Source organism: Dendrobates tinctorius, unplaced genomic scaffold, assembly GCF_039654945.1.
Source record: "Dendrobates tinctorius isolate UK_male_01 unplaced genomic scaffold, ASM3965494v1 ptg000177l, whole genome shotgun sequence".
NCBI classification, from domain to species: domain Eukaryota; kingdom Metazoa; phylum Chordata; class Amphibia; order Anura; family Dendrobatidae; genus Dendrobates; species Dendrobates tinctorius.
The window spans coordinates 20,282,959-20,307,262 of record NW_027361844.1 but is presented as its reverse complement, the minus strand read 5'-3'; the positions used below and the strand labels follow the sequence as shown (position 1 = coordinate 20,307,262).

The 24,304-nt window shown below is 46.7% G+C and overlaps 1 long non-coding RNA gene across 1 annotated transcript in view; it reads left to right on the top strand.

Annotated features, from left to right (window-relative positions):
- LOC141054293 (uncharacterized) overlaps window positions 1-24,304 on the top strand; it is a 150,007-nt gene that overhangs the window by 115,305 nt on the left and 10,398 nt on the right. The window contains exon 2 of the long non-coding RNA XR_012221393.1: window positions 22,797-23,081. This is a non-coding gene — a long non-coding RNA (uncharacterized lncRNA). The remainder of the gene's footprint in view (window positions 1-22,796; window positions 23,082-24,304) is intronic.

The window sequence follows — 24,304 nt, the reverse complement described above, 5'->3', positions numbered from 1 at the left end:
TACTTCATCAGAAGGCGTGTGTTGGGGGGAAGAGGCCATATTTAAAGGACTCATAACCAATCACTGTATGGCATAACATATGTGTATAATTAACAATAATAATATAAATACGAAGTGACTTTATTTTTATCCAATCAGATTTTCCTTCCAGGGGGTGTGCGACTCACGTGACTCAACACATGACCAATTCTCAACTAAAATCTAGTTACAGGACCTTAAAAATACCAATGCGCAAAGCCCATTCTCCACCGTGGTTTAGCAAAAGGACCTCCAATGGATAACTGCATAGAACAAAAAAACTTCATTTTTGTAAGTAATTTTTAATTTTTTTTTGCGTTTCACTACAGTTTACTCAGCAATTATGATAGATTTTGAGTTCGCATGTGTATTGGTCTCTAATGCTGCTCTAGTGCTGCTGCGTTCCTCCTTTTTGCAAGTTATGTATTCATTGCAGTCGGCACCTGTTCATACTATATGGAGGTGCAGGTCAGGTTTTTGGTTTTATACAGTTATCCATTGGAGGTTACTTCCTCCTTTCTGACTCTGCACCCCACCCATCAGCCCAAGGGTGTTTATAATCAACTCTGGTTCCTACCAGCTTACTTTAATGTGCAATTTTGTAACCCAGGAGAGGCATGTTTGCCCATTCACCCTGTAGACTTTTATAGCATAAGAGAGGCATTTATTAGATGATAGGACCCATCAGAGAAGTGTCACCTTGACGCGGTTGATGGGCTCACATGAATTGGCCAATATATGCGCTAAGAACCGTCATTTTTGTAAGTAATTTTTTTTTTACTTTTTATTACAGTTTACTCAGAAATTATGATAGATTTTGTGTCCGCATGTGTATTCGTCTCTACAGGGTGCTGCTGCGTTCCTCCTTTTTGCAGAGTAAAGCCCCCGTCTCACATAGCGAGATCGCTGAAGCGTCACCGATTTTGTGATGCAACAGCAACCTCGCCAGCGATCTCGCAACGTGACACGCAGCGTCAAACGCCCCCCCCCCCCCCGCTGGATATCGCTAATCCTGCTCGAATGTCCTGGGCCATTTTTCAGGCTGTGTGCCCACTTTGCGTTTTTTTTAAGCATTTTTGAAGCATTTGTGCCGGATCAGACGCTTTAAAAACGCTTAAAATAAGCATCCCATTCATTTTAATGCATTTTTAGCTTTTTGTGCCAATGCATGCGTTTAGTTCTGCTCAGAAAACGCTTAGCGGCTAAAAACGCAGCATGCTCATTATTTTCCACATAGGTCCACGTTTTTAGAGGTTTCCAAGCTTTCCAGAAACCGCCCGGAAAAAAACACAAAAAAAATGCGCGTTTTTGTGCAAAAATCACGCAAAAAACGCGCAGAAATAAAACGTGCGGTTTCTAGGAAGGAGTCCAGTTTTCTGAGCGTTTAAAAACGCTAACGTGGGCACCTAGCCTTAATCGTCGGTGTCCCGCTGTGTTTGACCCCGACGAGCGACCTCGTTGGTGATGCAGAACTCAGGGACACAGGCTGGAATCATCAGAATAGCTGCTGTGTGACAAGGTACCAACGACGGCCGGTCGTTATATGGATCGCCGGATCATTGCTACGTCGCTGAAGAGATCTGCCTGTGTGGCAGCTTACCAGTGACCATTTAGCGAAGCACCAGCGATCCTTACCAGGTGGCATCGTTGTCGTGATCGCTGGTGCGTCGCTAAGTGAAACGGGACCCTTAGGCTGCTTTCACACATCCGGCTTTTTTAATCCGGCACGATGCGGCGAAAAGTGTGAAAACCGGATCCGGAATTGGACCCGGTTTTGGCACATAGAATTTAATGATCGCCGCATCGTGTCGGATGGACATGCGGCGCTTCCGTTTTTAGCCGGAAACGGCAAACCTGCGCCGTCCGGCGTCAGCAAAAAACGTTGCCTGCAATGTTTTTTTGCAGCGCCGGAATGGCTTTTTCTACAGCGCCTGCGTGGACACTGTGAGGTTTAACCCACAAGTGCCCGGCGCGCGCGCGCGCGTATCTCTCTCTCTCTCCCCCCCCGCATACCGCTGCCTCTCTCGTCCCCGGTGTGGCTCCTTTAAATGCTTTCCAAGCCGGATAAGGCGCCGCATCTGCATCCGGTGTCACCGCTGCAGGCCTGATCCGGCGGTCCGGCTTTCCGCCGCACGCCGCCGGAACAAACACACCGGATGTGTGAAAGTAGCCTTAGATACAGGTAGATAAGCTAGCTGACGCTCCAAGGGGCCGAGGAAAGGAGAACCAACTCCCAGTGTGGTCTTGAAATAATTATAATTTTGGAGGTTATTACTGGATTATAAGCCTTTCATTATTATTTTCGTCTGAAGAGTTAGCCTTCTATTTTTGCTCAGGTTGCCCAGATAGATGGCCTGTCATTCCATCTGCATTCTTGGAACTTGTAAAGTGTAAACCTGTAAGTCTAATGGGTGTAAATTCTTCTTAAAGCAAATAATCAAGAATGACGCAAGACTGTGACCGTGTAAAATCAGCAAACAAATAGTATAAAGCTTGTTTGACCTTTCTAAGCATTTTGTGTTTTCATGCCCTGGTGTGTAGATTTCCAGAAACAGGTACATGCAATGTACAACCCACATTAAACAAGAGAGAGGTTTATATTTTCTTTTCAAGGCACGCAAGACTTCCATGAGCAGGTCAAGCGTGACTGGGGATTTGATGCAGGCAGTTTGCTACCACAACACCTTATCAAAACTATGATCACAACACAGGAAGGCTCATGTTTCATGTGGATGTGTGCTGGGGATCAATATGACACCATGCACTTTATAGCTGTACTTGTACTGCTGTTATCACACGTTTACCAGTAGATTCTCTGAGATGATAACCGGTGCAATTCTACTTCAGTGCTTCTCTGCCTATGATAAACCATTTGTGATTTGTAAAAAAAAAATTACCTTCTATTGACCGGAGTATTTTGATCTTAGAACAGGAATGAAAAGCACAAATGTTTATAATAAAAGATAATACATATGGAAGAAGAGTTATACACAGTCTATAAGCAGCATGATAATAAAAGTATTCATTAGTCATAACCACAATCTCTTACATAGATAATTATAATATAATATAGATAAGAAAGTGAACGCTATGTATTTACAACAGTTTTGTTTTACTATCTCTGCCGGGGTCAACAAAATGCAATAAAGAGAAAGAGGGGACAGCAAAGTGGGGTCAACCACATCGTGTTCAGAAGTAGGATTATACATGTGCTAAGCGCCGACATTAAAGGGAACCTGTCATCAGGTTTTTGAAATGTACTTTGAGGGCAGCATGAGGAAGTAGACACGGATTTCAGGGATATGTCACTTATTAGGCTGTGTGCTGTTGTTTCCATGTAGTCAATGTTTTATCGCCAGGAGATTATTACTTCCCAAACTCACAGCCTTGTGCCAAGCAATCTGACCATAAGCAGTTAATTGTTATTAGACAAAGCACACAGAAAGCTGTGGTGTAGCAGGGGAAGCTTTCTGAGCTCTGCCACCTGCTACATCTAAAAACTGATTGTATCAACTAGTGATGATTCAGCACTAAAATGTTTGAGTGCTTGTTACTCGAATCAAACAGGTTGGACGTTTGGATGGGCTTGATTCATATAACGAGTATAATAGAAGCCAATGGGAAACTCAAGCATTTTTAAGGAGCTACTAATAGGAGGGCTGGGGGGACAGGAATATCGCTGAAATGGTTGGAAATAATACTGAAATGAAATGGGAACAGCATGGAGAATGCGCCTAGACATATCTCTGTCTCCCAGGTCGCTGCTGGGAGCTAAATAAATATATAATTTAAAAAATGACATATTTTGATAACCAGCCAAGGTAAAGCAAACAGCTGGGGGATTATATTATCAGGCTGGGAAGATCTGTGGTTATTTAGCCCTTCACAGCCTAAAAATATTAGCCAACAGCAGCCTCGGAATTGGCACATCAATTTAGATGTGCTAATTCTGTCTTTTTGCATTGGCTCTTCCCAATTGTCCTGGTGTGATGACAATCAGAGTAATATTTTTTGGGGTTGATGTCAGCTATGTATAATGTCAGCTGACATCAACCCCATGGGTTAGTAATGGCAAGGCATCTATCAGACACCACCATTACTAAGCCAGTATTAAAAAAAAAAAAAACACACAAAAAAATACTTTATTTGAATAAAGACTCCCCCACACTATCCCTTGTTCACCAATTTATCAAAAATATTCCCAGACATCTAATGGATGTGCTAATTCTGGGGCAGTTGCGGGCTGGTATTTTTGGGTTGGGAAGGGGCCAATAACTATGGACCTTCCCAGCCTGATATCAACCCCCAGCTGTCTGCTTTAACTTGTCTGGATATCAAATATAGGGGGGACTCCATGCAATTTTTTAAAAATTATTAATTTATTAAAATTTTTAAAAAAGGTTAGAACACCCTTTAGTGACATGAAAGGCACTAAAGGGTGCAACTTTATAATATTTAGGGGGGCAGATATTGATCTTCGCTCTCCCTCCTATAACAGCTCTCCCTGAACTGCTTCCTGAGGACAGTGTGCCAAGCGTCACATCACAGTGTCTTCAGTGTAACCAACATTGGTCCTGAATTGGACCTCAAAGCAATTAACCCAGTAACATTGGTTCATGATCTACCACTCTATGTTCCAATCGTAGTGTGATGTTGCATTCAGGGGCATATAGCCACAAATGTGCATACACCATCTGTCCTGCCAAATAATAATAAAAGAGAAGACTGACCATTTTTATTCTGACATATGGGAAGACACTTTAAATATTGACTTGTAGGATTGCTACTTCTGATAGGTGGCACTAGGGTTCCTGTCCTCTTCCTCTCTTAAGAGGTTATTTCCATATTTAAATACCCAGGGATCAATGCATTCCCTAAAATTAGATAAATATATAATAAGCAAATGTAATGGAGAAAAAACTGATTATTTGAAATTTTCATACAGCTAGACTAAGGAAAGTGCTTTAATTAGGATCTTTTCTGGAATCAACAAAATACATTTTGTGCAAAATTTTGCAAAATTGGGAAAGGGGGTAAAGCTGGTGAATTGCTGTGGAGTGCACGTGTGCAGCACTACATGATGATATTGTACTGTACCATACTGTATGTCAGTGAAACTACAATGTTACATGTTTATAGGTGTATGGTTGTAACAAGTGGCATAGATCTACCAAGTTTCAATATGTGATATACATGTTGTGAGGTCATATGTACAGTGTTCCCGCAGCAGGGAGAAAAATTGAGAAAGTGTGAATATGTCACCTAGATTTCTAGATGGGGTGAGATAAAAATAAAGGAAAGCTGGGCTTGCTCAGTGAAGCTCAAGTTCACTAAGTCTTCAATAAGGATTTATTTCTGCGCTTGGATTTTTATGATGTGGCAGGTAGGATGGGCAACATGTCGTATCTATCCGCTGCCTCCCGTGCCCGTTTTATGCGTTTCCCCAAGTAATGAGCTTGTTACGAGGCAAGTGTCTGAGACTGGATTACTCAACACTGAAGTTGGAACACCAAGAAGGAAAAGTTGTGTAGTTATGGAAATCACAGGATTAATAAATATGTTGCTGATATGCAAATTATGAAAAAAATGGAAACAAAATTTTCAAAACATATTGATTTATTCAATATGGAGTATCAGCAGGAATACACGCACCTCAGGTGATATCAGTGAGGTTATTAATGGTTGTCTGAAGAATGTTTTGCGATGCTGAACACACCTGGGCAGCAAATCATAAAGATCTGCTGCTGGCAGCTCCTTTTACAATTGTCAACCAATGGTGTTCAAGATGTGTTTGATGGAAGATGTTTAGGCTATACCGGTTGCTCATATTACACACACAAACAAAGGTGGTGTTTTGAACAGGATTTGCTGTATATGCAGTCTATACGTACACACAGACCCAAAATCAATGTTAGAAGTCCAATAAAGTAGTCATCTCTAATATCAGGGGGTCACTTTGTATTTTAAATATGATCAAAGTGTCCGAGCCCCAAATTATTAGTCATGCATGCAAAGTGAAAACCACAAAGATCATCATAAAACTCAAAAGTTTATTATATAAGAAACAATATGTACAAAAGTTTTATAAAATCAGAAGGTACCTCGCATGATGAGGGATGCACAAAAAGACCTATGAGTTCTATATATATATATATATAAATAAATAATACAAGTAAAGTTATATTATAACTATTAAGCTTAAACCCTTATAAAGTGTTTTCCAATGAGACAGTAATAATGTGCATTGGATGTGATAGGTATATATCAGCCAATATTAGATAACAATGGTATAATTACCAGTATATAAGTCCCGCTATATGAATAAGCATGTTATAACATTGTATAGCATTTCTTGTATTACATGCATATTGAATGTATAGGTCTTTTTGTGCAGCCATCATGTGAAGTAGATTCTGATTGTATTAAATTTTTGTATGTATTGTTGCTTATATAATAAACTGAGTTTTCTGATGAACATTGTGGTTTTCACTTTGCATGCCTGACCAATAGCTTTGGGCTCAGATATTTTGATCCTATATACACAGACACACAGCTTACACAAAGTCTACAAAAGATGTAACCAGCTCTGTCCTTTAGTTTTTTGGGTTTATAGGACATGCTAAACTGTACTCATTTTTTAGTTGTTAGCTATAATTGTGCATCTATTGAGGTATTAGTAGAAAGCTTAAAGGCCCCGTTACATTTAGCGATGCACCAGCGATCCCGACAACGATATGACCCGGTCAGGATCGCTGGTGCATCGCTAAATGGTAGCTAGTGAGCTGCCACAGCTGCGGTTGTACTCACCTGTCAGACGCGGCGAGGGTGACCGTCTTCCGCCCGTGGCCATGGCTCGATTGATGGCGACAGCAGGAAGCCGACGACGAAAAATGGACCAGGCCAATCTCGCGCGATCAGCGATAACCAGCGGAGGAGCCGGTCGGAGGTGAGTGTCACATGTAGCGATATCGCTGCTGCGTCACAAAATCAGTGACGCTTTAGCGATATCGCTATGTGTAAAGGGCCCTTAAAACATATACTGAAGTTCTCGTGTCCAAGTAGGCTGGAGGAATCTCCATGAGTAGCATGAGCAAATACCATATTATTCGGACTATAAGACGCACTGGCCCATAAGATACACCTAGGTTTTAGAGGTGGAAAATATAAAAAAAAAATGAAGCAAAAAATGTGGTCATGACACACTTATGGGGGGGGAGCTGCTGCTGATGGTTCTAAAGGGGTAATATCAACCATCCTGGTATATATACTGTATACCCCCCATAAAGATATATATGTCCACATCCAGGTATACATGGCCCCCATCACCATCCTCTTATACATGGTCCCCATCCTCATCCTGCTACACATGCACACCATCCCCCATCCTGGTACACATGGACACCATTCCAGTCATGGGACACATGGCCACCATCCCCATCCTGGTATACATGGCCTCCATCCACATCTTGGTATACATGGCCCCCCATCCCCATCCTGGTATACATGGCCCCCATCTACCATCATGGCATACATGGGCCCCTCCATCTTGGTATACATGGATCCCATCCCCATCCTGGTATACATGGTCAGCACCCACCATCCTAGTATACATGACCCCATCCTGGTATGCGTGACCCCCATGCTGGTATGCGTGGCCCCCATCCTGGTATGCATGGCCCCATCGCCATCCTGGTATATATAGTCCCCCATCCACCATCCTGGCATGCATAGCCATGATCAGTTGTTAGCAACGTCGTAACGCACTAATTAAAAATAATAAAGTGCTTTCGCCGCTCGGGGTCCACCGTGCAGTAGGTGATATAACCGCTGCTAAGTGGTGGCAGGAGCAATATGGCGGTAATGCGCACAGGGTTAAACTTCACCCAGGTGTGCAGAGCAATCTCAGTTAATTCACAGATATGCCAAATAAATACAAATACAAAAGACTGAGCCTGTTGAGGTCACAGTACTCAGTATAAATATATACATGGTATCAGGTCCCAGGAGTAGCCCAAGACGGCAGCACTACGTCCGTCTAGACTTACCGTGTGCGGAGCGTCGCAACTGCGAACGCAAAGGAGCTGCTACTGCAGCGCGGCGTGGACAGTCCCGCCAAACGGCAAGGCTAAGGAGCAAGCGCAATGTCGGACGCTAGCAGCTGTGGATGTTGCAGCAGAGGAGCGCTGGCACTGATTCTAAACTCAGTCCCTAACCACATACGTAATATCAGAGGGAAGGGGTTTTATAATAAGTCATTCACCAGAATCATACATCCGTCCTCATACACACAGCAGCAAGTAAGTCTATACTAGCGCATGGCGGAACAGCAATGCGCGCCTTTTATAGCAGCTGGGACCTTCCGCAAGCTTCCAGATCTCTGAGATGGACCAATGAGATCTGGAGCGGGACCTGAGCACATGACTCCCAATCTCCAATGGGAGATTGTCCCATGAGCATGCTCAGTAGGAGAAAAGAAGGACTTGGCCTCAGGAGAGATTTGCTGCAGGGCAATCTCCTCTGCAATCTCCTCTGCAGTAGATAAACAACAGGAGACTGCAGAATGTGAGGGTCTAGATCCCTGCGGAGTAAACGCAGAAATCCGATGCCTAACATTTCCCCCCCTCCTAGGGCCCCCTCCTCCCTGAGCCTTCTTTCTGATCCACCAACTTGTGCCCATCAGAGATATAGGCCTCAGACACGTCTGAAGGCAAGTCTGATGTCCCAGTAGATGACAGAGACCCGGGACAAGTGGAAGGCGTCAGGGGCGGCAAGATCGCCAGGTTTGAGAAGGGACCCGTGGGAGACAACGGGAGCAGAAGTTAAAGTGGAACGCAACCGTGTGTCGGCAGGCGTCTCCAGCCTTCGTTTAAGGAGGCTATTCCGAGCACAAAAGGCGCAGGCTCAAATATATTTTTTAACATCCTGAGCCCTGTACGGCCACCAGTAGGACCCTGCCAGGAGTTTTGTGGTCTGCATATAGCCACAGTGACCACCCCTCCTGGACGCATGTGCCCACGCGAGCACCTTCGGCCGAAGGCGGGGAGGAACAAGGGTCTTGCCCGGCGGCACAGAATTTGGCTGTTGCGGGGCACTGTTGTTCTGAGACACAGCGTGTTGACAAGTATAACCGCAACTGGAGTCTTGTGCCGGACGCACATGGAGAACGGCGCGAGACACCTCCATGGGCTCTGGGGTTGGAACCTCTGGCTCGGGTAGTTCCAGAGGCTCAAAAAAATTGGGAGCCGAGGTAACCTTCCGTTTGGATTAAGCACGCTCCATACCGCGCTCCGAAAAACGGAGGTCAATGCGGGTGGGAATGGCAATCAGCTCTTCCAAACTTGCAGGAACCTCTCTGGTAGAGAGAGCATCTTTAACATGCTCCACCAAACCTCTCCAAAACACAGGGATGAGGGCTTTATCGGACCACTCCAGCTCAGAAGCCAGTGTCCGAAAATGGACGGCATACTGACTAACCGAGAGAGAACCCTTAGTCAAAGCAAGAAGCTGAAGAGAGGTGTCGTGCATGACCCATGGACCGAGGAAGACCTGCTTAATAGCTGTTAGAAAGTGAGCAGCAGTCCGAACCTCTGGGTCACCACGCTCCCATAATGGCGTAGCCCACTCCAACGCCTTGCCCGACAGAAGGGAAACAAACCCCACCTTGGCCCGTTCCATAGGGAATCGCGCAGCCAGTAGCTCCAGCTGAATAGAGCACTGGCTGATGAAACCCCTACAGGAGGCGCCATCGCCAGAAAATTTATCTGGCAACGGGAGGCGGGTAACTGTCTGCACGAGGAGGACGTGGACATACGGGAAACCGCGTCTGTGATTACTTTTTCAGCAGCTTCGGTGGATTGTGCAGCTGACAGAGCCCTCTCCAGAGTGGCCAACCGGCCCTCATGCTGCCGAATACACTGTAACAGATGCTGCTGTTCTGCCATCACTAGCCAGAACTTGGCGCTAGTATAATATTAGGAACGGCGGAACGCACTAAATAAAAATAATAAAGTGCGTTCGCTGCTCGGGGTCCACCGTGCAGTAGGTGATATAACCGCTGCTAAGTGGTGGCAGGAGTAATATATCGGTAATGCGCACAGGGTTAAACTTCACCCAGGTGAGCAGCGCAATCTCAGTTAATTCACAAAGATGCCAAATAAATACAAATACAAAAGACTGAGCCTGTTGAGGTCACAGTACTCAGTAAAAAACGCATACACGGTATCAGGTCACAGGAGTAACCCAAGACCGCAGCACTACGTCCGTCTAGACTTACCGTGTGTGGAGCGTCGCAACTGCGAATGCAAAGGAGCTGCTACTGCAGCGCGGTGTGGACACTGCCGCTAAACGACAAGGCTAAGGCGCAAGTGCAATGTCGGACGCTAGCAGCTGTGGATGTTGCAGCAGTGGAGCGCTGGCGCTGATTCTAAACTCAGTCCCTAACCACATACGTAATATCAGAGGGAAGGGGTTTTATAATAAGTCATTCACCAGAATCATACATCCGTCCTCATACACACAGCAGCAAGTCTATACTAGCGCATGGCGGAACAGCCATGCGCCCCTTTTATAGCAGCCGGGACCTTTCGCAAACTTCCAGATCTCTGAGATGGACCAATGAGATCTGGAACGGGACCTGAGCACATGACTCCCGATCTCCAATGGGAGATCATCCCATGAGCATGCTCAGTTGGAGGACAGAATGACTTAGCCTCAGGAGAGATTTGCTGCAAAGCAATCTCCTCTGCAGTAGATAAACAGCAGGAGACTGCAGAATGTGAGGGTCTGGATCCCTGCGGAGTAAACGCAGAAATCTGAAGCCTAACATCAGTCATCCTGGTATACATGGCCATCATCTACCATCCTGGTATACAGTGCCTTGCGAAAGTATTCGGCCCCCTGGAACTTTTCAACCTTTTCCCACATATCATGCTTCAAACATAAAGATACTGTAATGGTCAACGTGTGACTGGACACACCGCCTCCAGCAGGGCGAATTTATATGACACACGTGACGCTGGATACACCGCCTCCAGTAGGGCGAATTTAAATAATAAAACGTGCAGCCGGATACACCGCCTCCAGCAGGCGAATTTCAGAAATACAGGTGAAACCAGATACACCGCCTCAAGCAGGGCGAAATTAAATAAGGGGAAACACCAGGGAAACATTTACAATGGTTGGCCCTGCGATAGGGAACGGGGACGTGGAGACCTCCAGCACTCCCAAGTCATTGTCTCTTCACTCCTACCTATCACTAGGCCGATTCCGCACCGGGCGCCGCTCAGGATACCTTTAAACCCTAGCTCGCCCTGCACCTACCCCTTTCTAGTGTAATGGCCGGTGCAGAGACTAATCCCACCACTGCAGTGAAACACACATAAAGGAAAGGGACAAACAGGGAAACACCACTTACCTTTGCTCTGTTGCTCTTGCTCCCAGCAACAGAGTCCACCACCAGAATGCAGCTTTCCTCCTGAATAGCTGCGACCAAGCTCTGTCAGAGCTGCAAGATCCCCTCTGACTCCTTCCACACCAGGACTCTGACTGTGCTGCAAGGAACTCTCTCTAGCTCCTTTCTCCACCAAGGATGGTTGGAAATGAACACTATCACCAACACCAGTGAGAGCACATGACACACCTTTATAGTTAAGCCAGAGGAATCACACCTGTTAGTGATTCCCGTGTAATAACGCTAACCACCACCGGAGGCAAATTAGAACAAAACACCACTGTGTAATAATCCTCATGGCCACCTGGGGGCAAAACCAAACTTAAGCACACAGCTTAACGAAAAAAAAGGGTACATGTGCTTTTAACTGTCATCATCCAACCTGGATCATGACAGTACCCTCCCTCAATGAGGGGCCTCTGAACCCTCAAGACTGCTCCTCATCTGGGAACCACCTACAGAGAGGATGCCCAGATCCAGAGTTCACCCCTGCAACTACCTGCACGTCAGGTTGATGACAAACGAACACCGCTGATATTGGCAATGTATGTTCTGGAGGCACCAGACATCTCTGAAGCGCCGACCTGGGGAGCGAGTTGTGTATGTGCATGTATGTGCATGTTTGGGAGTAACTCGAGCTGGTAAGTCTCTGAGCCCTGGATAGCCAACACCAGATACAGCCGATCACCTGAGAATTCCAGACCCCCGCAACACACTTCCACTGGATGTTTTTGGTGGCCACCCATACATGCTCGTTCACACACAGGTCCGGACCTGAACGTTTATTGCCACACATTTGTTTGTCAAAATAGGGTGAACTCATTCTGGAACTGACAACAGAGGCGTCCCCCTGTGTCACCACACTCACACCCCCGCAATTCACCAAGGGGTACACCACCCTCCAACCCCTTAGAATCATAGAATCGTAGAGTTGGAAGGGACCTCCTGGGCCATCTGGTCCAACCCCCTGCTCAAAGCAGGATTCGCTAAATCATCCCAGTCAGACCCAGTCAGACCTTCCACAACGAGGTCTCCGCCTCCCAGGGTTGGCTAATGGCAAGGGTTGAGACTTGCCCCTACTCTCCTGCAGCACCTCTGCTGCCCCCACTGGAGAGGCAGGGGATGGTTGTAGAGAGACGGCAGAGACAGTAGCCCCTAGGCAGCAGCCCTCACACGACTGTTCCCAGCTGATTACTTCCCTAGTCCGCCAATCTAAAACCGGGTTGTGTTTTTAGACAAAGGGGGGCCCACAACGATAGGTGCTGGATTGCCCTCCAAGACATAGTTTGACTGGGGCATGTCATGATGTTCACTATACAGCACAATATCTTCTACGACTTGGTTTAACCCCCCCTGGCTCAGTGGGACAGAGTCAATGGCCTGGACGCTTATGGGTCTGTCCGGCGTCTCACACCTCAGACCGAGTCTGGACAAACTGAGCATCCACCAGACTGACTTCAGCACCACTGTTCACAAGCACCGGTATGCCCTCAGGTACCTCGCCAATCATCACCTTCGCTGACATAGTACCTTCTGAGGGCGAGGAGGAAATATACACTCCAAGGTCGTCTTCCTCTACACGACCAGGGGGGCACGGCTTCTCTGACAGTACAGAAGTATCGGCGTCAGTGCCAAGGACTAAATCATTAGTCTGCTCACTACAGGGACGTACCCCTTCACCTTGGAGAACACCAGGCAGCACCATGGGGACACCGACTCCACCCACCTGCCTGGGTATGTCCGCCTGTATAAGCAAGTCCTGCTCCCCAGCAGGGACTCCACGGCACATCCTCGCCAAAACCGTATATGGACCTTCTAGTTGAGGCAGAGGATAGGCCTCAGACCCATAATTCCGCTGCAGGTGCTGCTGAACCACATCATTCAACTCCTCACTAATCTCAGGGAGGGCCAGCAACAACTGCTCACTGGTCTGAACTTGGCCCATGGCCAGGCCCGGATTGGCAATATAACCAACCGGGCATTTTCCCGCTGGGCCGCTGTCACGTGGGCCGCGGGCGGCAGCGCCCGAACATCTGGCCGCTTGCCAGCTGCTGCGGCCACTGTTGCTCCTGCCGTCGGCCCTCTGTGGGCACGGCGGTGATAGTTTCAAGTTCCTCCCGCACTGCAGGGAGATAAGTCACCACGCCCCCCCACCCCACGCACCCCATCCTCGCCTTAGCATGAGATGAGACCCCCTCCCCCCTGCAGCCACTCACAGCGTCGCACTTGCTTGCCTGCTCGCTCTGTTCGCAGGACCTGTGATGAGGTCACAGGAGGGGAGGAGTCAGGGGGTCACATGATCAGGAGCCTTTGTCCAGACCCCCGATCATGTCACCCCTGACTCCGCCCCTCCTGTGACCTCATCACAGGTCCTGTGCGCTCAGTCTTGCCTCTACCGTCTGCAAGACTCTGCTTTGCTGTTGTCATGGTGCTGGTTGAGGTAAGTATGTGTGGGGTCAGGATTTACAGTGTGGATGTAGCAGAGCTGTGTGTGTATGAGGTGTACGGAGCGGAGCCGTGTGTACGAGGTGTACGGAGCGGAGCCGTGTGTGTATGAGGTGTACGGAGCGGAGCCGGGTGTGTACGAGGTGTACGGAGCGGAGCCGTGTCTGTACGAGGTGTACGGAGCGGAGCCGTGTGTGTACGAGGTGTACGGAGCGGAGCCGTGTGTGTACGAGGTGTACGGAGCGAAGCCGTGGGTGTACGAGGTGTACGGAGCGGAGCCGTGTGTACGAGGTGTACGGAGCGGAGCCGTGTGTGTACGGGGTGTACGGAGCGGAGCCGTGTGTGTACGAGGTGTACGGAGCGGAGCCGTGTGTGTACGAGGTGTACAGAGCGGAGCCGTGTGTGTACGAGGTGTACGGAGCGGAGCCGTGTGTGTACGAGGTGTACGGAGCGGAGCCGTGTGTGTACGAGGTGTACGGAGCGGAGCCGTGTGTGTACGAGGTGTACGGAGCGGAGCCGTGTGTGTACGAGGTGTACGGAGCGGAGCCGTGTGTGTACGAGGTGTACGGAGCGGAGCCGTGTGTGTACGAGGTGTACGGAGCGGAGCCGTGTGTGTACGAGGTGTACGGAGCGGAGCCGTGTGTGTACGAGGTGTACGGAGCGAAGCCGTGGGTGTACGAGGTGTACGGAGCGGAGCCGTGTGTGTACGGGGTGTACGGAGCGGAGCCGTGTGTGTACGGGGTGTACGGAGCGGAGCCGTGTGTGTACGAGGTGTACGGAGCGGAGCCGTGTGTGTACGCGGTGTACGGAGCGGAGCCGTGTGTGTACGAGGTGTATGGAGCGGAGCAGTGTGTACGAGGTGTACGGAGCGGAGCAGTGTGTACGAGGTGTACGGAGCGGAGCTGCGTGTACGAGGTGTACGGAGCGGAGCTGCGTGTACGAGGTGTACAGAGAGGAGCCGCGCGTGTACGAGGTGTACGGAGAGGAGCCGTGTGTACGGGGTGTACGGAGCGGAGCAGTGTGTACGAGGTGTACGGAGAGGAGCCGTGTGTGTACGAGGTGTACGGAGAGGAGCCGCGTGTGTACGAGGTGTACGGAGAGGAGCCGCGCGTGTACGAGGTGTACGGAGAGGAGCCGTGTGTACGAGGTGTACGGAGCGGAGCCGCGTGTGTACGGGGTGTACGGAGCGGAGCAGTGTGTACGAGGTGTACGGTGCGGAGCCGTGTGTACGAGGTGTACGGAGCGGAGCCGCGTGTACGAGGTGTACGGAGAGGAGCCGCGCGTGTACGAGGTGTACGGAGCGGAGCCGCGTGTACGAGGTGTACGGAGAGGAGCCGCGCGTGTACGAGGTGTACGGAGAGGAGCCGTGTGTACGAGGTGTACGGAGAGGAGCCGTGTGTACGAGGTGTACGGAGCGGAGCCGCGTGTGTACGGGGTGTACGGAGCGGAGCAGTGTGTACGAGGTGTACGGTGCGGAGCCGTGTGTACGAGGTGTACGGAGCGGAGCCGCGTGTACGAGGTGTACGGAGAGGAGCCGCGCGTGTACGAGGTGTACGGAGCGGAGCCGCGTGTACGAGGTGTACGGAGAGGAGCCGCGCGTGTACGAGGTGTACGGAGCGGAGCCGCGTGTACGAGGTGTACGAAGAGGAGCCGCGTGTACGAGGTGTACGGAGAGGAGCCGCGCGTGTACGAGGTGTACGGAGAGGAGCCGCGCGTGTACGAGGTGTACGGAGAGGAGCCGTGTGTACGAGGTGTACGGAGCGGAGCCGTGTGTACGAGCTGTATGGAGCGGAGCCACGCGTGTACGAGGTGGACGGAGTGGAGCCGTGTGTGTATGGAGTGGAGCCATATGTGTACGGGATGTACGGAGCGGAGCCAAGTGTGTACAAAGCATACAACGCGGGCTTTTCCCACGGACACAGGAGTACACGGCGGAGCCCCGAGGAGCATTTTAAAACACACACATGACGTTCCACCTGAAGTGATGTGCTGGAAGCTGACCGGAAATGAGATAATTTCTTGAGGAGATTGTGACGGAACCAGGAATGCTTCAGATCCATCACCGTGTCCTCCTCCGACAGCGCAGACAGCAGGATCGCCTTGGAATCGGGGATGCCGGCCATGTGAGCGGATCATGATAGGTCCTGCACCGGGAGGCTCAGGTGGGCACTACAATGGGAGCCGGGCTGCTATAATATCTTTGTAGAATCTTTCTTTATTTCTTTCTCTCTTTTTCTTTCTTTCTCTGTTCTGTCTTTCCCTCATTTTCTTTCTTTCTCTCTCTGTTCTTTCTTTCTCTCTCTGTTCTTTCTTTCTTTCTCTCTCTGTTCTTTCTTTCTTTCTCTCTCTGTTCTTTCTTTCTTTCTCTCTCTGTTCTTTCTTTCTTTCTCTCTCTGTTCTTTCTTTCTTTCTCTCTCTGTTCTTTCTTTCTTTCTCTCTCTGTTCTTTCTTTCTTTCTCTCTCTGTTCTTTCTTTCTTTCTCTCTCTGTTCTTTCTTCCCTCTCTTTCTCTCTCTGTTCTTTCTTCCCTCTCTTTCTCTCTCTGTTCTTTCTTCCCTCTCTTTCTCTCTCTGTTCTTTCTTCCCTCTCTTTCTCTCTGTTCTTTCTTCCCTCTCTTTCTCTCTGTTCTTTCTTTCTTTTCTTTACTTCTTTCTTTCTCTCTCTGTTCTTTCTTTGTCTCTCACTGTTCTTTCTTTCTTTCCCCTTTCTTTCTCGCTCTCTCTGTTTTCTTTTTTCTCTCTCTCTCTGTTTTCTCTCTTCCTTAGTGCCAGTCAGTGTGCCCATAATGCCAGCCACTGTGCCCTCAGTACCAGTCAGTGTGATCAGCAGTGCTAAATGGGTGCGATTAGGTGTGGACATGGGTGTGACTAGTTGTGAAATGGGTGTGACTGGGCGTGGCCAAAAAGTTGCAGCGGCGCGCTAAGTGCGCCGCAGTCTTTGTCCGTCTTTCCCTTCTTCAAAAGTTGGGAGGTATGATAGGGGCAGCTATGACCAGGGGGTCTGGTTGCCCAATAGAGAGCAGTTCTGCCAGGAAATCTGTAATCATGCATACAAAAGGGGACAGAGATTTGGGAGGAGTACTGTACCTAAAAGCAATAAATAGGACTGAGCTGAAATACTGGGCACAGCTATGACTACATGTTATATAGTCGTGTTAATCTCCTCTCACTTCTTGTAAACAACAAGTGTACAAAGATATTATATAGTCACCATGTGACTAGTGGGCCTGTGTAACTTCAAATGCCAGGGCTGAATTTTAGTCCCAGTCCGGCCCTGCCCATGGCTCACCAGAGAGAAAAAAATGTTGCGGTTGGTGATAATGTAATGGACGTGTGACTGGACACACCGCCTCCAGCAGGGCAAATTTATATGACACATGCGACCCTGGATACACCACCTCCAGTAGGGCGAATTTAAATAATAAGACGTGCAGCCGGATACACCGCCTCCAGCAGGTGAATTTCAGAAATACACGTGAAACCGGATACACCGCCTCCAGCAGGGCGAATTTAAATAATAAGGGGAAACACCAGGGAAACAATTACAATGGTGGGCCCTGCGATAGGGAACGGGGACGTGGAGATCTCCTGCACTCCCCTGAGTCAGTGTCTCTACACTCCTACCGATCCCTAGGCCGGTTCCGCACCGGGGCACCGCTCAGGATACCTTTAAACCCTAGCTCGCCCTGCACCTACCCCTTTCTAGTGAAATGGCCGGTGCAGAGACTAATCCCACCACTGCACTGAAACACACATAAAGGAAAGGCACCAACAGGGAAACACCACTTAGCTTTGCTCTGTTGCTCTTGCTCCCAGCAACAGAGTCCACCACCAGAATGCAGCTTTCCTCCTGAATAGCTGCCACCAAGCTCTGTCAGAGCTGCAAGGAGATCCCCTCTGACTCCTTCCACACCAGGACTCTGACTGTGCTGCAAGGAACTCTTTCTAGCTCCTTTCTCCACCAAGGATGGTTGGAAATGAACACTATCACCAACACCAGTGAGAGCACATGACACACCTTTATAGTTAAGGCAGAGGAATCACACCTGTTAGTGATTCCCATGTAATAACGCTAACCACCACCGGGGCAAACTAGAACAAAAGACACCGCTGTGTAATAATCCTAATGGCCACCGGGGGCAAAACCAAACTTAAGCACACAGCTTAAGGGGAAAAAAAGTGTACATGTGCTTTTAACTGTCATCATCCAACCTGGATCATGACAGATACCAAATGTAAATTTTTGGTGAAGAATCAACAACTGGAACACAATTGTGAAGTTGAACGAAATTTATTGGTTATTTAAAATTTTTGTGGAAATTCAAAAGCTGAAAAGTGGGTCGTGCAATATTATTCGGCCCCTTTATTTTTAGTGCAGCAAACTCACTCCAGAAGTTCATTGTGGATCTCTGAATGATCCAATGTTGTCCTAATTGACTAATAATGATAAATATAATCCACCTGTGTGTAATCAAGTCTCTGTATAAATGCACCTGCTTTGTGATAGTCTGAGGGTTCTGTTTGAAGCACAGAGGGCATCATGAAGACCAAGGAACACAAGAGGCAGGTCCGTGATACTGTTGTGGAGAAGTTTAAAGCCAGATTTGGATGCAAAATGATTTCCAAAACTTTAAACATCCCAAGGACCACTGTGCAAGTGATCGTATTGAATTGGAAGGAGTATCATACCACTGCAAATCTACCAAGATCCAGCCATCCCTCTAAACTTTCATCTCAAACAAGGAGAAGACTGATCAGAGATGCAGCCAAGAGGCCCATGATCACTCTGGATGAACTGCAGAGATCTACAGCTGAGGTGGGACAGTCTGTCCATAGGACAACAATCAGTCATACACTGCTCAAATCTGGCCTTTATGGAAGAGTGGCAAGAAGAAAGCCTTTTCTCAAAGATATCCATAAAATGGGTCGTTTAAAGTTTGCAACAAGCCACCTGGGAGACACACCAAACATGTGGAAGAAGGTGTTCTGGTCAGATGAAACCAAAATCGAACTTTTTGGCAACAATGCCAAACGATATGTTTGGCGTAAAGGCAACACAGCTCATCACCCTGAACATACCATCCCCACTGTCAAACATGGTGGTGGCAACATCATGGTTTGGGCCTGCTTTTCTTCAGCAGGGACAGGGAAGATGGTTAAAATTGATGGGAAGATGGATTGAGCCAAATACAGGACCATTCTTGAAGAAAACCTGTTGGAGTCTGCAAAAGACCTGAGAGACTGGGACGGAGATTTGTCTTCCAACAAGACAATGATCCCAAACATAAAGCAAAATCTAAAATGGAATTGTCCACAAATAAACATATCCAGGTGTTAGAATGGCCAAGTCACAGTCCAGACCTGAATCCAATCGAGAATCTGTGGAAAGAGCTGAAAACTGCTGTTCACAAACGATCTCCATCAAACCTCACTGAGCTCGAGCTGTTTGCCAGGGAAGAATGGGCAAGAATTTCAGTCTCTCAATGTACAAAACTGATAGAGACATACCCCAAGCGACTGCAGCTGTAATCGCAGCAAAAGGTGGCGCAGAAAGTATTAAGTTAAAGGGGCCGAATAATATTGCACGCCCCACTTTTCAGTTTTTGAATTTCCACAAAAATTTGAAATAACCAAGAAATATCGTTCAACTTCACAACTGTGTCCCACTTGTTGTTGATTCTTCACCAAAACTCTACATTTGTTATCTTTATGTTTGAAGCATATGTGGCAAAAGGTTGAAAAGTTCCAGGGGGCCAAATACTTTCACAAGGCACTGTACATGGTCCCTCATTCCCATCCTAGAATACATGGCCCCTTCATCCCCATCCTAGAATACATGTTCATCATCTTCATCCTAGTATGCATGACCCTTTCTTCCCCATCCGGATATACATGGTCCCCATCACACTGCACCCCCCCCACCCCCCAAAAAAACAATTCTACTTACCTTCCCTCTGGTCCTGTTCTGATGCCAGCAGCTGATTTCAGGGTGCATTATGTCACTGCCATGTGTCCTTACACGCTTAGGTCAGCTGCCAGAATACTCATTGTGCTCCATGCCCGAGATTATGGGCGTTGAGAGCAGTGAATGTTCATTTTCTTTAATACCGGGCACACTATGAGCCGTAACCACAGAGCCATCACGTTGAAGAGAATTAATATTCACTGCTCTCCACTCCCATGGGCGTCGGGAGCAGTGAATACTCATTCTCTTTAATAGCGGCCTGTTATTAAACAGAATGCATATTCACTACTCTCCACACCCATAGCCCCTCCCATTTCTCAGTATTGGCTTCAGTCATAGAGGTGGGCGGGACTATGGTGTGGGGAGCAGTGAATGTTCATTTTCTTTTAACAGCGAGCACAGTGTTAGCAGCAGCAGCCGGCTCCTGCCTCCTGTGAGACGCAGATTCTCCGCTTTTGCTCCCACTCATCCACAACGACAGGGGACATATAATGTACATCCAGAATATAAGACGCACCCCCCACTTTCCTCCAAAATTTTGGAGGAAAACAGTGTGCCTTAGAATCTGAAAAATTTGGTAATTACTGCGCAAACTGGGCACATAACCCAGACCTTCATACGCCCTTCTCCCATCTTCAGTTGCTAATGCATCTGATTATATGAACAAATCATGTAAGATGTCCACCATGTCGAAAGGTACAGGTATTTATTTTACCAACACTAGCCTACCTATCGTCATGCCAATCCCAAGCATCCCAAATTACTGCCGTGGAGTATCTAACAGATATTTAAGGCTTTGGTAAAATTACATCTTCATATTGTGTTTATGTTGAGGTTGGGAACATCTAACTTTCATTATTGTTTTTCAAGATGTGCACAGGGTTGAAAAAAAATTAATATTCCAGAAATCCGCTTTGGTTATAACTCACTATACATGTTGGCTAACCATGCACTAAACTAAATGATTACCCATCACTACCAGAACTTGTGCCATAATGTATGACTCCTAAAGACACCTCTGAGAGAATATCTTTCCCATATCACCGTTACCGAGAAGTCGCCCAAATGTTTCCTAATTGCTCATGATTTGTTGAACAGATCAGGAAGGAATTTCGGTCCGTTTCAGACAATCCAGCACCTTCTTTCTTCCCCAGCTATTTTCCTTTAACTCTGCTCTATTTTCCGGGTCTATTCAGCATCTGCTCCTTATTATACAGCATTTATTAACTAACTAAATAAGTCAAAGCCCAGTGGAGCGTTTCATAGCCTGGTCGCCTATACAGTACAGCTACTTTTAATTTGGGTCAGAATGTTTACTTGATATAGTGTTTCATGGCACCAAGGAGAAAAAAGGAGAGAAAGAATAACACATGGGGTAATAAGAAAAATAAAAGAATAAGTAAAACATATAAATGGAAAGGACCTTGCTTCAGTGGATCACCGAACAGCTGTAATAAATTAACCCAAAACTCTATTACAACACAGTCATTGGGATTTGTCACAGAATGGATTATTCATCATGAGTCTTATAAGTGGCAATTACATGTTAATTATTTACCGAGGGATTTGAGGCACCACGGAGATAATGATGGCAGCGAGCTCATGCAACGCCATTCAGTCCGATCGAATCTTACAGTACCTGGTATTTGTAATTAAACAGAACATAAAATAATTATGTGAACAATGACTTTTTGTCATAAAAAGAAAAGAAAGAAAATGTGTGACTGTGGATGTAATTAGTTATTTATGAAGGCACATGTGTGGGGGGGACCGCTGGCAATCTCCTACTGGGGAATTATGGTTGTAGCAATATGCACACCCGCTCTCCTACCCCCCAACAGAAAAAAAAAAAATAAATAACTCTTATGGAAAAAAAAGTGGTGGTGTATCACAGCAAATAGGAAAAAAAATGTAGAACTAGTCAGCTCAACCATGTCAAAAGTCCAACGCACGGAGACCGGCAGTGCCATAGGAAACAAAAAAAAAAAAAAGCAAATATGATTTCCCGTAAAGGTTTGCTAGCAGCTAATAACCACTCCTCAGAGTTTTCCATGCAGCAACAGTAAAGCCCTGCAATTTCCTTTAGATAGCTGTTGGCCAAACTACAGCTCCGACAGCCATCTTTCCCATACACAGGAGTGCTCAGCTGGCCCAGCGCTACTGGTCTCTCAATTAGAGTGTCTCTGGCAGACTCTGTAGCGGTGACTTATCTCTTAGAAGACTAAAGGATTGCCATTCTGAAAATTGGACAAGTTGGATCCTTCTGTCCCCGGGCATCCCCAGGCATTATCCTTCGGCTCCTTAGGTATTATTTAATTTCAGCTCCCATTACTTTTTTCCCCTTCTCACATTGTATAACACTTTTGTGGTGTCTCCTCTTTGGTCACTGCACCAATTTTTTTCATTACACTTTCTATTTCACTTATTGTCGGTATTATTGCTTTTGTAATCATTATTATTTTTTATTTTTTTGTACACTGTGTTTACACTATTTTTATTTATTATTATATGGTGTACTGTATACACATTTCACTTTGGGGGCTTGATTAAGGTTTCATTAATACTTTTTTCCTTCTTGAGCCTGTGCCTCATAGGTATACATTTTACCCTATGTTATAGGATATTATAATCCATTATTATGCATGTATCTGGGATGCCTTTTTATTATTATTTTTTACCATTATTGTTTATCTAAGTGTACACCCATTTATATTATTAAAGGTGTTTTTATCTATTTTTCACGTGTTGTTGTATATATTATTTCCACTTGGTACTCTGTCAGTATCATCTTCCACCATACTCATTGGTATTTGGTTCTTTTACCGGATGGTTTGCCATCCACATTTCTAGAGGGGTGCTGAATTTTATTTTATTATTTATAATTAGTATATTACCCTCATTGTTCTAAAATGTTCCTCCAGGTGAAGAGCTGGAGAGCCCTGATCAATCAGCAGCCTGCCACTTCCCATCTCACAACATGTCTCCAGACCGTAACATGATACTTCACTGCCTTCCATTACTAAGGACTTGGTGAGATTCTCAGAGACCACCAGAAGGTGTGGAGAAAATTATAGCTCAATATACCCTGGGAAAAAAATATTTAAATTAGCCCCACTCTAGGAGGAAGAAATACAGTTCCTGGAGTGCCATCAACTGGGAGGTAGCTACTCTGTCATTAAGTCGGACTCCGTAACAGTTGCCAGCAGGTAAGCCTCTTTCTCATTGGAGAAGACCTTGGTTATGTATAATAACAATGTGTTATCAAGCTTGTTCAAATATCTTGCCATTGAGTTATGGCAGAGGTCCCCAACCTGTGGCTTGGTACTTGGTCCTCACGGGTCCATGATTTGTGTCTCGTAGCTGTCTGCCAGTTTAATGTATTAGCACCAGCTCTAGCAAGATGGTTTGAAGAGCAGGTCTCTAGATAGGGGCCTTTGTAAGTACCCCTGCACAGAAGACAGAGGGGGGGGGGGGGAAATTGCAAACTGGATACCATTTAGAGGGGTGATGAAGGTTGATGCAACAGTGTTGTGAGTGTGCTTGATGCAAGAATACCAAATAGGGTTAAAGTGAGAATCCTTGGATCTATGCATACCACCTATAATGGATAGGGGTACATGGTCTTGGTGTGCTCTGTGGCTAAACTTTGTCACTCACTATGCTGGCAATGGGGGGCACTGGATGCGACTTGCAACTATCTCCTAAAGTTGAATATGGCTCTTAAGGTACAAAAGATTGGGGACCACTGATCTATAGGGTAGCTGCCTCCAATAGCTGGCACTAGAGTTACACCTGCATAGACACAAAGGAGGTGTCGATTCTCTTCTTAAAAAGTACAATAAAGATTATTAATGTTCCTGAAACTTTTAAAGAACCTCTACAAATTCAACTAGAAATTGCTGGCCCCTGCATGAGATCAGAAAAGTATGCAAAATTTTGCAATAACTAGTTTTGAAAAAATAACGAGAAAAAATTTACAAGCAACAAAAACCCTTCTCATTTTAGGTCTACCCTAGTATAAGCTGTAATTATCAGCCTGTAGGCAATCATCACATGTAGTTAGGAAATCTGCAGGTATTGTGTACAGCGTTTCATATTTATACATAGGTTCTACAAAAGAAGTGGTGCTACGATCATACAAAAATAATCTCAAGTCTTCTGCACTTGAATTAGATTTTTCACAATGTGCAGCTGAATTACAAACCCTCTGACAGAAGCATGTCAAGCAATAGTGTCAATGGCCAACATTACTCCATCCATTCAGAGGTGGTGGGAGGTTGAAGCATGTCAAGCAAGTGTCTATGGCCAACATTACTCCATCCATTCAGAGGTGGTGAGAGGTTGAAGCATGTCAAGCAATAGTGTCAATGGCCAACATTACTCCATCCATTCAGAGGTGGGGAGAGGTTTGATTAATAGCATTAGGTCA